This window comes from Bidens hawaiensis, unplaced genomic scaffold, assembly GCF_021521415.1.
Source record: "Bidens hawaiensis isolate Kalapana, Puna unplaced genomic scaffold, B.hawaiensis_p1.1 tig00043404_1, whole genome shotgun sequence".
In the NCBI taxonomy this organism is placed as follows: domain Eukaryota; kingdom Viridiplantae; phylum Streptophyta; class Magnoliopsida; order Asterales; family Asteraceae; genus Bidens; species Bidens hawaiensis.
Genome location: NW_027497683.1, coordinates 68,331 through 81,038, shown reverse-complemented (window position 1 = coordinate 81,038; position 12,708 = coordinate 68,331).

Sequence of the window (12,708 nt, the reverse complement as noted above, 5' to 3'; positions counted from 1 at the left end):
TATATTTTTCTTTATCAATTATGAGCATTCAAAGTTAGTTCTTTGTAAATATGTTAGTGTGTTTTGTAAATATAGTAAGGGTAAGATTTTATGTGTTCCAAACCACAAAGTAAAGTCACCCACTTTTATACGGGATAGATTGTCAAAATTACAATTCAAGACAAACATTTGTCATGAAGACTATGTTGGAAGTAATTTCAGACTCTCTAAGTCACAAGTCGGTGAACTTAAGGGGCTAATAATGACAAGTCGGTCATAATTGGTTATGTTTCATGATTATAGCATGTTTCCTAATTGTATTGTAATTATAATAAGTAATTTCTTGGCTAGCAAGTTAGGTTAGTCCTATATAAACCTATGTATGGTTTGACATTAAAGAGTGTGATGTGTGATGTGTAACCGAGTTAGGGTTCATCTAGAGACACACACGAGATGTAACCGAGTTAGGGTTCATCTAGAGTGAAGTTGGTGTAACCGAGTTAGGGTTCATCAAGAGTCAAACCGAGTTAGGGTTTGAGAGATTTGTAATCAGTTTTTTGAGTTATATTTTCTGATTAATATAAACGAGAGTTAGTCGTTTAGTTCGTGTTTAATTATCGATACGGGACTTGAATTGGTATCAGAGTCAAGTTCAAGAAATCGATAATTGAGTTAACTTTGATCGGCGGTGAGGCGGATCAACGGTATCTTGAGGAGGAGCTATTAATCGGCGTATATCGGAACCCAGTTGGGTTTCCGAATCGGGGTCTAGTACGGTGAACGTGGAGAACAACCAGGTTACTTCAAGGCATCGGCCGAATTTTGTGCAGGGGTAGTTTCCGGCGAGAGTGAAATTACGTTGGTAACGTTTTCGTTTTCGTATTTTGTAGTTTCAAACTTTGGTGATTAAAGAACTAGAAAAAAGGGCCTTCCAAAAAAAATAAAAAGAACTAGAAAAAGATGTCTTAAAAGTCCAAGGAATTTGTTTTTTTGTAACTGAGGCCAGCAGTGGTTACGAGTCAAAGTGGAAACAAGAATTTATTTTCTTTTTTTCTCCTTAAATCGCAAGCACACGAAAGGAAAAGAAATCATTCTTGTTTGAAGCAGGGTGGTTCATGTTTGGTGTTCAAGGAGGATTTTAAAGAAAAGATAAGTTGGTATAATTTTGTTTTATTGGTTTAACACGTTTGGTTTAACCGAAACTTTAAAGAACGGGTTGGATAAGTTGGTTCAATTTAGAGTTTGCTTTACACGGGTTAAACGAGTTATGTTCTGACCTAAGGGTTTGATATGTTGGATCGAACCGGGTGCTCACTAAGAAGATCAAGAAGATTGTTGTTCACTCGATTAGATGACCGGGGTTGCAGCCAAAGGAGTGGTTATGCGTTTTCATACGACCGAGTGAATGGTCAGGGACAAGGTCACAGAGGTAGTCGAGTTCGGGGGCCGAAAGAACACAGTCATGGATCAAGGAGAGTTCCGGGAGATCAAGACAGAGATGATGAAGACCAAGATGGTTGTGAAAACCGAGAAGGTCAAGTTCATTGATCAAATCAGACAGGGCAAAAGAGACATGCTCGGTGTTGAAGTTTCAACTATTTCGAGTCGGAAATTAGGGGTGATTGTTGGAAGTAATTTCAGACTCTAAGTCACAAGTCGGTGAACTTGAGGGGCCAATAATGACAAGTCGGTCATAGTTGGTTATGTTTTATAACTATAGCATGTTTCCTAATTGTATTGTAATTATAATAGGTAATGTCTTGGCTAGCAAGTTAGGTTAGTCCTATATAAACCGATGTATGGTTTGACATTATAGAGTGTGATGTGTGAGGTGTAACCGAGTTAGGGGTTCATCTAAAGACACACACGAGATGTAACCGAGTTAGGGTTCATCTAGGGTGAAGTTGGTGTAACCGAGTTAGGGTTCATCAAGAATCAAACCGAGTTAGGGTTTGAGAGATTTGTAATCAGTTTTTTGAGTTATATTTTCTGATTAATATCAACGAGAGTTAGTCATTTAGTTCGTGTTTAATTATCGATACGGGACTTGAGAATATATGTTTCGAAAACATAAACGTGTAATTAATTATTATTACATATTAATATCACTAACTTTTCGTCATTTTATTCACTCAAGTCTTCCATCATTTTTATTCACCCAAACATTCACCATTTTTATTCCCTCAGACGCTCAATGAGTAATTTCTCAAACGATGATATTGGGATACTCATACTGCCGAACGATTCTGATAACGACATTTTTTTTCAATCAAAAGGGCATACAAATTTTCAAAGATCTCATCGAACAAGCCAAAGATAAAGACACGACAACATCATTAGGATTTATGGTTTGTGGGTACATGAGGGGGAACATGAGATGACAGTGCGGGATTGACTGATACATGGGTAATACCCATTAGTGTCTCTTCCCCTCTAAGAGCATCACCAATAGTGAAGTTTTTGGATGGTGTTTTTGTGTGTCCACATGACATTTGGCCACCAAAAATGCATTCTCTCTCACACTTCTCTCTCCTTCATCTCCTCTCACATACCAAGTTCTTTAGAGATTCTTCCATATGAATCTTACCTCTCATTCTCTCCTCCACCTCATCGTCTCTCTCTTCCACATCACAATCTCTTTTTTTAAATACACCTCATATGTGGTTTAAGTAGAAGAGAAAGGAAATGTTGTGGAAAAGTTAAATTTGAGTTTATACTATTTACACCGTATAACTTTTTAAAAATTTCTAAAAGGGGTTGTGAGTGGAGAACAAAACGATAATAGTATATGTATAAAATAGTATTATTTAATTGAAAACGAGAAAAAAAAATATTTTTGTATAATTATATGAATATGGATATGGAATTGACTGAGAATGCTCTAACAAGATTAATAACCTTTGTACTATACAAGCTAAATTAGGGATATAATGTTTTGTTCATATTTATACAACATGTAAGAAAAATGATAGAGACAAAAATAAATTTATCAAGAAATATTAAGCTTTTAAGTATTATGGATTGTTACATATTTTTCCTTCTTAATTTGCGATTACTTTCTACTTTCTCACTCTATAAATTTGTTTGAAATCACAAAGTCTGTAACTTGCGATTACTCCAAATGCAAGCTTTGAGGATTAAATTTAGAAATGAAACTTAAAGCAATCCAAGATACCAGTGCATGTTTTGAGGATTGATTAAAAATGGTTATTTGAGCTTGTGTCGTTAGAGGCATGTGTAGGCCTGTATAATATTTATGTATTATTCAACTGAATTGTGTTTATGGTAATTAAACAAAAGTTTGATACATGGCTCGCTACATAATATGTTTCTTACAACCAAATAAATACATTATAATTATAGGTTTGATTGTCATGAAATAGTAGTCAACATATCAATATACAAAAGAATAAATAATAAAATATGAAGTAAGGGTATAATAGTCATTCAATTAGTTTATCTTAATGAAATAGATATATATGTAATATATATGTTTAAAAATGGAAAATATGTAATTGATATTTTTTTTAACTTGAGGAAATATGTAATTAGTGATCTTATGAAGGAGAAAAATGTAAATATCCCTAAGCATTAACATTAAGATAAAAAAGAAGCCACATCTAAACTATGGAACTTTGAAAAGAATAAAAGATAACAAATCCATCTACTTGATACTTGTTGTGAATGCTTGATTTGCTGGATCTAGTGTATGATTAGGCTCAGATAGTGGTAGGATCACTATACAAATGATATCTAGATCATGATTACTTGATATTGATGATCATTTAAGCTTAGTGTGTGTTTTTGAAGAGATTTGGATAGTAACGAGAAGGAGCAGATCAATTCATATAGGTTAAGTTGCAATACACTTATAACTACAAGCGTATGGCCTCATCTATCGTATGACATCATTTTGTGCATTTTGGGCTCTATTAGTGCATCTGGGCTCCTTTATGCCTTTTGGGCCCCGTTTGTGCATTTTGGGCTCCCTTTGTGCTTTTTCGGCAATGTTTGTGCTTTTCTGGCAACTTTTGTGCATGTTCGGCTCCGTTAGTGCCTTTTCGGCTTCGTTTATGCCTTTTGGGCCTTGTTAGTGCCTTTTGAGCTCCGTTTGTGCCTTTTGGGTTCCGTTGGTGCCTATTGGGCTCCGCTTATGCCTTTTGGGCTTCGTTAGCGCCTTTTGGCCCTGTTTGTGCCTTTGGTTCTCCATTTATGCCTTTTGGGCAATGTTCGTGCTTTTGGGAAACATTTGTGCCTTTTGGGATCCATTAGTGTCTTTTGGGCTCCGTTTGTGCCTTTTGGGCTCTGCTTGTGCCTTTGGGCTAGGGATGAGATCGGTACCGTACTCGTATCTATACCCAAAAGTACCTGTACAGAAAACCAGTAAATCTGGGTACCCATACTCGTACCTCAATATAAGGTAAGGGTACAATTACTTTAGGTGTGATATTTACTTTGGTACCACTTTTTTCTATTTTTAAAACATCTCAACTAAACTTGGTATCGTTACCGGTACTGTACCGACAATTATCTATAATACCAAAACTAAAACCATATTACCACAACCAAAATATAATACCAAAACTAAAAATGAAATAAATCAACCATAATATAAAATCTAGTCATGATGGTTGTTAATAGTTATTGATTGGAAGAAGAAGAAGAAGAGAAGAGAACCAGGGTTTGATTAAAACTGCTAGTACTTTGTATTTTAATTATCAATGGTTTTGAAAAGCCTGCTTGAATTCTTGAGGATATCCCAATATAAACACAGTTAGAGTCATGAATTTTGGCTCAATAAAAACCCCTACGTATTCCTAACGGGCACTGAGTACATGTAATACTCGTACATGTTCCCGTACATATACCTGAAAGTACCGGTACTTAAAATCACTAAATCTAGGTACCCATACCCGTACTGAATAGACAGGTACAAGTACAGGTACCGATACAGGTACTGAATGAGTACGGGTACGAGTATTCACGGAAAAGATCTCATCTCTATAAGATGCGATCCATCATTTGGCACATGGAATACTAGCATACTTAAACAAGATAAATGATACAATACAGTAGCACATTTAAAATAAATCTTAAATATATATAAACGAAACATTTAAAAACTTTCTGGTTGTTCCATACATTTTATCAAACTATCAGATTGCTTTATTAGTAAATGAAGGTTTATCATGCATTTGTTATTACTCTCATTAAACCCAAATAACTCTTAAACGGGTAATAACATCTCATTATATTAAAAAAATGTATCACCAAATATTTTAATAAGAAAATAATATAAAATTGGTATGTATCCGATTTTTTTTTAAAAAGATTTTATTCAAATTAAGAAACAATTTTATAGTAAAAAAAATAACCAGGTTAAATGGGTCTCACCAAACCTAAATAGTTTTAAAACCGGTTATGACATCTTATTTATTTGTTAAACCATTTTATCATTAAATCATGAGTATATTATTAACTTTCTTACAATAAATAAAATTAAAATCCAAGCAAATATACAAATATTGGAAACAAATAATGTAAAACAACCCCGTAATACGAGGAGATAAAACCTAGTATACTAAAATTTAAATCACCACAAGAAGTGTTTCAACACGTGAAGTTAAAACTTTATAGAAGTTTAATAAATCTTAAATATATATAGACGAAACCTTTAAAAACTCTCTGGTTTCTCCTCACCCCCTCTCAAACCATCAGATTGTTTTATTTATAAATAGAAACTTCCATGCATTTTACCTGAATTCATGAGTATGAGTCTCATCAAACCTAGATAGCCCTTAAATGGACTATAACATCTCATTATATTAACAATTAATGTCACCAAATATTTGATATGAAAATACTATAAAATGGATATACTAAAAATTAATATCCGATTTAAAAAAAGATTTTATTTTTTATTAAAAAACAATTTTAGGGTGAAAAAATAAACGGATCATTGGTCTCACCAAACCCAGATAGCTTTTAAACGGGTTATAATATCGCATTTATTTGTGAAACATTTTCATCATTAAACTCCAAGTATATTATCAACATCCTTACAATAAATAAAATTAAAATAAAAAATATATAAATATTATATAAAACAATCCCTGTAATACAGGGATACAAGCTAGTTTTATGTATTATATAGAAACTCTAAGTTTACCTTTTTTTCCCTTTTCAAAAGTGTGTTTTTGAAAGAATAAAAAACTTACTAAAATATGTAATTTCACTAACATGAAGACTTATTTTAGTAAATAGTTTTTTAGTGTTTGGATCAAATATAAATAACTTTTTATTGTGATAAGAGCAAATAATTAAATTAATTATGTTAAGTAATGTACAACATAATTAACACATGGTACAACTCCAATGCATGATAGAAAAAAAAGGCAAAATTGACTTTCAAACATAAATTGTAGACGTTTCTTTTAATATATTTATAACTTTTTACCCTCAATCTTTATTAAATGAAATGAAAATTACAATTTTGCTCATCATCTTTATCCATTTATTACTATTTATTTAATTTTAAATCAACTTCCCCCATGATTTATAAACCGACATAATTTTTTCATACGCTAATAATTTTAAAAAAGGTTTATAAGGCCCCGAACCCGGTAGCCCTACTTTAGCGTCGGATTTACTCGTAAACACAGTTCTTACAATCAGAGTTAATTAAAACTTTCACGGAAACGTTTACTTGAAGCATTCGTTACAAAACATTCAATCTCTTCTTTGATACCATAAAACAAATCATTATATTTAAAACATCTTTTCTTCCATCTTCAGATGCCAGCCGTTCAATCCATGCCATGCGTCATCCTCATGCTAGTTCTTTGGTCTGATCACCTGCGTGCATACTAAAAGTCAGCGACGCTGAGTGAGTTCTAGTTAATCAAGCAACTTATCATACAACCACTACATGCATCGTATACGTATCCGAAGACACGTAGTCCACTATCTAACCTGCTCACCTTACCACTTAGCCTCTTATTTACACCTACCACCTTGCCACTTTAATAACGTATAACGTTATGCCACTTTGCCACTTTGTCACTTTAATAACGTATAACGTTATGCCACTTTGCCACTTTAATGACGTAGTCACGTATAGGCTTACCCTACCACGTACTATCGTCATGCCACTAACACTCTTACTAGACTCTTGCCACTTCTAACACGCTCTACCTCTACTTGTCTACAACACACTTCATATCATTTACATAATAAGCAAGTCACATCATAGCATTCATACACACTAATAACCACTTGGCAATCACTATCCTTGGCGATGCGTGCAATATCCGAAGATCGTTCACGCACCGGCAATTATTATATATTAGCTACCTCGTATAACATCTATAGCATACACTTACCACTTAAGGTAAGTGTATTCACACTTCATATCGAGTATGCACACAGCCCCGAAAACATAACAAGGAAATGGGGCTAGAAACTCACCTGATCTCAGCTACTTCTTCTGTTAACGGTTACTCCTTCTCGAGCTGTGCACGTCTGACTGTTTAATAATTGAATATCAATTACTACTCTAGCCACTCTCATTGCTACTTAATCAGTCTTACGCGTCTAAGCCGGTTTTACTTCATTTAATCATTACCGGTTAATTAATCGTTACTCGTTAACCTTTTAAAGGTATCTTTCATAAATTGCCAAACTCCAAGGGCTGTTATGTAATTATATAATTCTTTTCTAAGTCCAGGTACCATTCTGTCTTTATATTAAACTCCTAGTTCGTTACTTTGCCCTTAACGAATTGGGTAAAGAATCATCCTCTGATTCACTAAGCTCCCATAACGAACTAGCTAACGAATCACCCTCTGATTCGCTAAGCTCCCATAACGAACTAGCTAACGAATCACCCTCTGATTCGCTAAGCTCCCATAACGAACTAGCTAACGAATCACCCTCTGATTCGCTAAGCTCCCATAACGAACTAGCTAACGAATCACCCTCTAGTTCTCTAAGTTTCCTTAACGAACTAGCTAATGAATCACCCTCTAGTTCTCTAAGTTTCCTTAGCGAACTAGCTAAAGAATCACCCTCTAGTTCTCTAAGTTTCCTTAGCGAACTAGGGTTAGGTCAGGGAACATTCCCTGACACCTTTATCTTTTCCGGCGCCGTCATCGCCGGAAAACCGCGTTTTCGCTGGAAAAACGAGATCTCATTCGTTCTTCCACCGTTTTCATCGTTTTTCGTCCCGTTTGATCCAGATTTGAGCTAGGATGATCCCTAAACTCATCTTAGGTCCGGTTTATACCCGATTCCACCCGGATCTTGTGATTTAAACGGTTTAACGGTGTAGGCTCGTCGTTACGCGACTATAACTAACGTTTTAGGCTGGTACAATATTAAACTATCATTACCTCGGGTCGGTGCTCGATTTCCTTCTTGATTTAGGCTAGAGATAAGGAAGAACTAGAGAGAAATATTAAGTGTGTGTTTTGGTGGTGTATGGAATATGTGAGAATGAGGATTAAATGGTGATTAATGGTATTTATATTTAGGGATCATGGGCTCAAGCCCATGGACTCTCCTTTCTTCTTTCATAACCCAAGTCCATAACCCATATCCATTACCCAACATTAGCCCGACCCATACCAACTCCTACTCTATTTATTTATTTCCCGATAACCCGAGTAAACTTTCCCTCTATTATTAAATAATATAATTAATATTATTTTGGAAATTTCGGGATGTTACAAGGTTGCGACATAAAAGCGAGCATTTATTTTAATTTGAGTATGATTTTATTCTATTTAATTTGAGTATGATATTGTTTGGAGTTTTTTTTTAATTAAAAAATTAATATGTTGTGTATGGTGTTCAAGACCAGTGTTGATGGTTTAAGTTAAACATGTGAGCCAAACTGTTAGTAATGATTATTTATCATCGAAAATAGAAACTAAACCGTTGACAATTAAAATCGAACGTTAAAGAAAAGCCCAACCGTGAACCTAACCGATGAGCGATTTAAATGGTTGTAAGGTTTCAAACTGAACCATGAACTTCCATAACTGTTACGTGATTGCCATAGTTTATGTTCAAACAACTGTTACATCACGCGAGTACTTGTCTAGTTATTAATCTATAACTTTTGATCTAGAATAACTATTATTACACTATTTTATTTTTATATAACATAATCATCTAGTTTAAAAGTGCAATAGTTATAACTATATATGTAAGCTTTATGGTTAATTTTATTTTTACCTAATCTAACCTTAATAGTTTTCTATCTACACCTATGTGAAAAGTTGCATACATGTTGACATCACTAGTAGTAAAATGATTCACACGCAAACCAAATACCTTAGAGTCAAAACTATATAATATACACGTAATAATATCTCAAGTTTAATTTATTCACTATTAGAGAAAAGTCGTGTACACACCTAGAGTTCTACTAGTAGCAATCCGTGCCACAAAGAATTCTGAACAAAAATTAAAATGGACCCATACTTACTTTTAACAATTTATGTATCCTACACAATTTCATATTGCTATTCATACAAAACAAAACCATGTTATACACTACTTTAACAATTTGGGTTACACTACTTTCGATGATATAAATATAGAAAACGGAAACAATTACAGCTTTAGTCGTCAAACTGGCCCTGATAAAAGCATACCAATACTATCCTTTCCAAAGGCATGCTTGCATCATATTCTTAGAGGCGGACATTAAATCGAAAAAAAAGATGATTCGTAATCGAAAAAAGTTGAATCGAAATAACCAAACCAATATAAAAACTGAACTTTTGGTTTGGTTTCGCCTTACAGTATCTTAATCGAAGATAACCAAATGGAATCGAACTTATAGTTTCTAATTATTATTTTAAAGGGATTACTCTGTAGAATAGTAAGCAACTTTGAAAAATGTTTTAATCAGGTCACTGGTAAAAACTTTTGTTTCAATCAGGTCATTGAACTTTCCATTTTGTTTCAATTCTTGATATTTTACCTGTATAGCAGGTAATCTAAGTTTTTTTTTATTTTCAATGTTATTACTTTGCATAATAACTTTTAAAGGTTGCGTAAATTAGTAAAAATGCAAAATATAATTTTAAAATTCTGAAAATTTGCAAACAAAGTTCGGAAAATTGCAAAAATTGAAAAAAAAAATGTTCAAAACGGGTCGGAATGGGTTAGGGTCAACATGTTCGGGTTAGAACGTGTCAAGATCGGAACTGGTCAAAACGGGTTTCGGGTTAGCCTTTTTTTTTTGGACCAACGAATCAGCGCGTTTTCAACACGTTACAGCTCGTTTTAACAGCAAAAGCTCGTTTAAGTGATTTTTTCAGCTCGTTTAAGCACCTAACAGCTCGTTTAAGCGATTTTTCAGCTCGTTTAAGCACCTAACAGCTCGTTTAAGCGATTTTTTAGTTCGTTTCAGCACCTAACAGCTCGTTTAAACTATTTTTCAGTTTGTTTCAGCACTTAACAGCTCGTTTAAACGATTTTTCAGTTTGTTTCAGCACCTATCAATGATTTAAGAACGGGTTTCGGGTCGGAACGAAATGAAATATCGCTTAAACGAGCTGTTAGGTGCTGAAACGAACTAAAAAAATGCTTAAACGGGCTTTTAGGTGCTAAAACGAACTGAAAAATCGCTTAAACGAGCTGTTAGGTGCTGAAACATGCTGAAAAATCGTTTAAACGAGCTGTTAGGTGCTGAAACATGCTGAAAAATCGCTTAAACGAGCTGTTAGGTGCTGAAACGAGCTGAAAAATTGCTTAAACGAGCTGTTAGGTGCTGAAATGAGCTGAAAAAAATCGCTTAAACGAGCTTTTGCTGTTAAAACGAGTTGTAACGTGTTGAAAACGCGCTGATTCGTTGGTCCAAAAAAAACTAACCCGAAACCCGTTTTGACCAGTTCCGATCTTGACACGTTCTAACCCGAACATGTTGACCCTAACCCGTTTCAACCCGTTTTGAACATTTTTTTTATTTTTTTTTTCAATTTTTGCAAGTTTCCGAACTTTGTTTGCAAATTTTCGAAAGTTTAAAATTATATTTTGCATTTTTACTAATTTCCGCAACCTTTAAAAGTTATTATGTAAAGTAAAAACATTGAAAAATAAAAAAAAAACCTAGATTACTTGCTATACAGGTAAAATATCTAGGATTAGAATAAAAATGAAAGTTCAATGACCTGATTGGAACAAAAGTTTTTATCAGTTACCTAATTGAAACAACTTCAAAGTTGGTTACTATTCTATGGAGTAATACCTATTTTAAATTTAAAGGAATTGACAATAGTTTAGTGTATAGTTATTAGACTAAGGGGTGTGAGGGCTTTAGTGGGGGCAAGAACCAATAATATTATGACGTGTGGCAGAGAGAGAAACTGGATAAGGGGGTGTTGGAGCCCCTGGCCCCTGGTGTGGAGGGGCTCCAACGAAATTTTTTTTTAATTTTTTTATAGATATATTCAAACAACGTATTATTAATAAAACTCATAAGTTATTAAAAAAACACACATTAATAAAAAAACACATAAATATCTAAAAATAAAATAAAAATTAAAGTACTAAAAAGTAACATTCTTCTTATTCTTCGGCTTGGTCTTCTTCGATTAACCTCTTTCGGATACGTTCCTTTTGCTTTTCCATTAGCATTTGATCGACCGGATTTAGGTTACTGAAGTCTCTAGTAATAAAGTCCAAATCTCATTCGAGTTTTTTCCTTTTTGTCATAAGAGACCACCTCCATGGTTTTGTTGAATTTATTGAGGGATTCAACAAGATTGGCGATGTTTACGGCTTCCCCCTCAGCCGGTTTTTTCCCCTTGGCGTCCCTTCCCAATAGCCGCCTCCTCGATGGTGAAGACATTTCCTCCTCTGCAATGTTTAGGTCGAATCTAACGCGGCAATCCGACCCGGTTGAAGTGCTATACGCTCCAGACGAATTAGTTTTAGTCCGTTTCGGCCCTACTTCCGCATCAAAGTCCGGCGCCACCAGCTCAACCCACTTGGAACACCTTTTCAACCTATCCCACAACTTTAAATCGTCCCACGTCTTCACCATCCCATACCTCCGCAAACACTCCTGCTTCCACTATTCGATCGTGAAATTGTAAACCGCCAAATCATCACTGCCACTTGGTCTCATACGACCGCTGTTCCTGTTGAAAAGATTAGTAAACAAGCCGACAAATTTTCTGATTTCGGACCACCGACCCGAAATCATATCGGCGTTCCGCTCTGTACTCCCAACGAGCATGTAGAACGTCTCCCTAACCTTTGTCCAAAAAATCTTTCTCTGTTGGTAGTCGGCTGCAAAATGAATAAATAAATTAGATTTCCATTTAACTTTTTTATTAAAAATCTTTTTTAAAAACGTTAAAACAACCGCAACGCCGATCCTCAGAAATGACTATCCAAGCCCGACACAAGGCTTCTTTCTCATCCGATGACCACGGAGTGGCTTTCCGTTTCGTCCTCGGAGTCGAAGCCGGTCCCGACCCGTCCGTTGCAACTGGTTTTTTCCGGTGGACGCGTCTTTTTGGTCCCGTAGCTTCACCTTGTGATTCTTGTGTCTCCGGAACAACAAAGTTAGGAGACGGTTGTGTGTTGGATGGTTGAAAGCCGGATGATTCTTGCGGCTCCGAATAAAACATCGGTTGGTGCGGTGACGACCATAAATCGTTGTCAAGATAATCTGAATCAAGGTTTGGGAACCAATCTCCAGCAATTTTT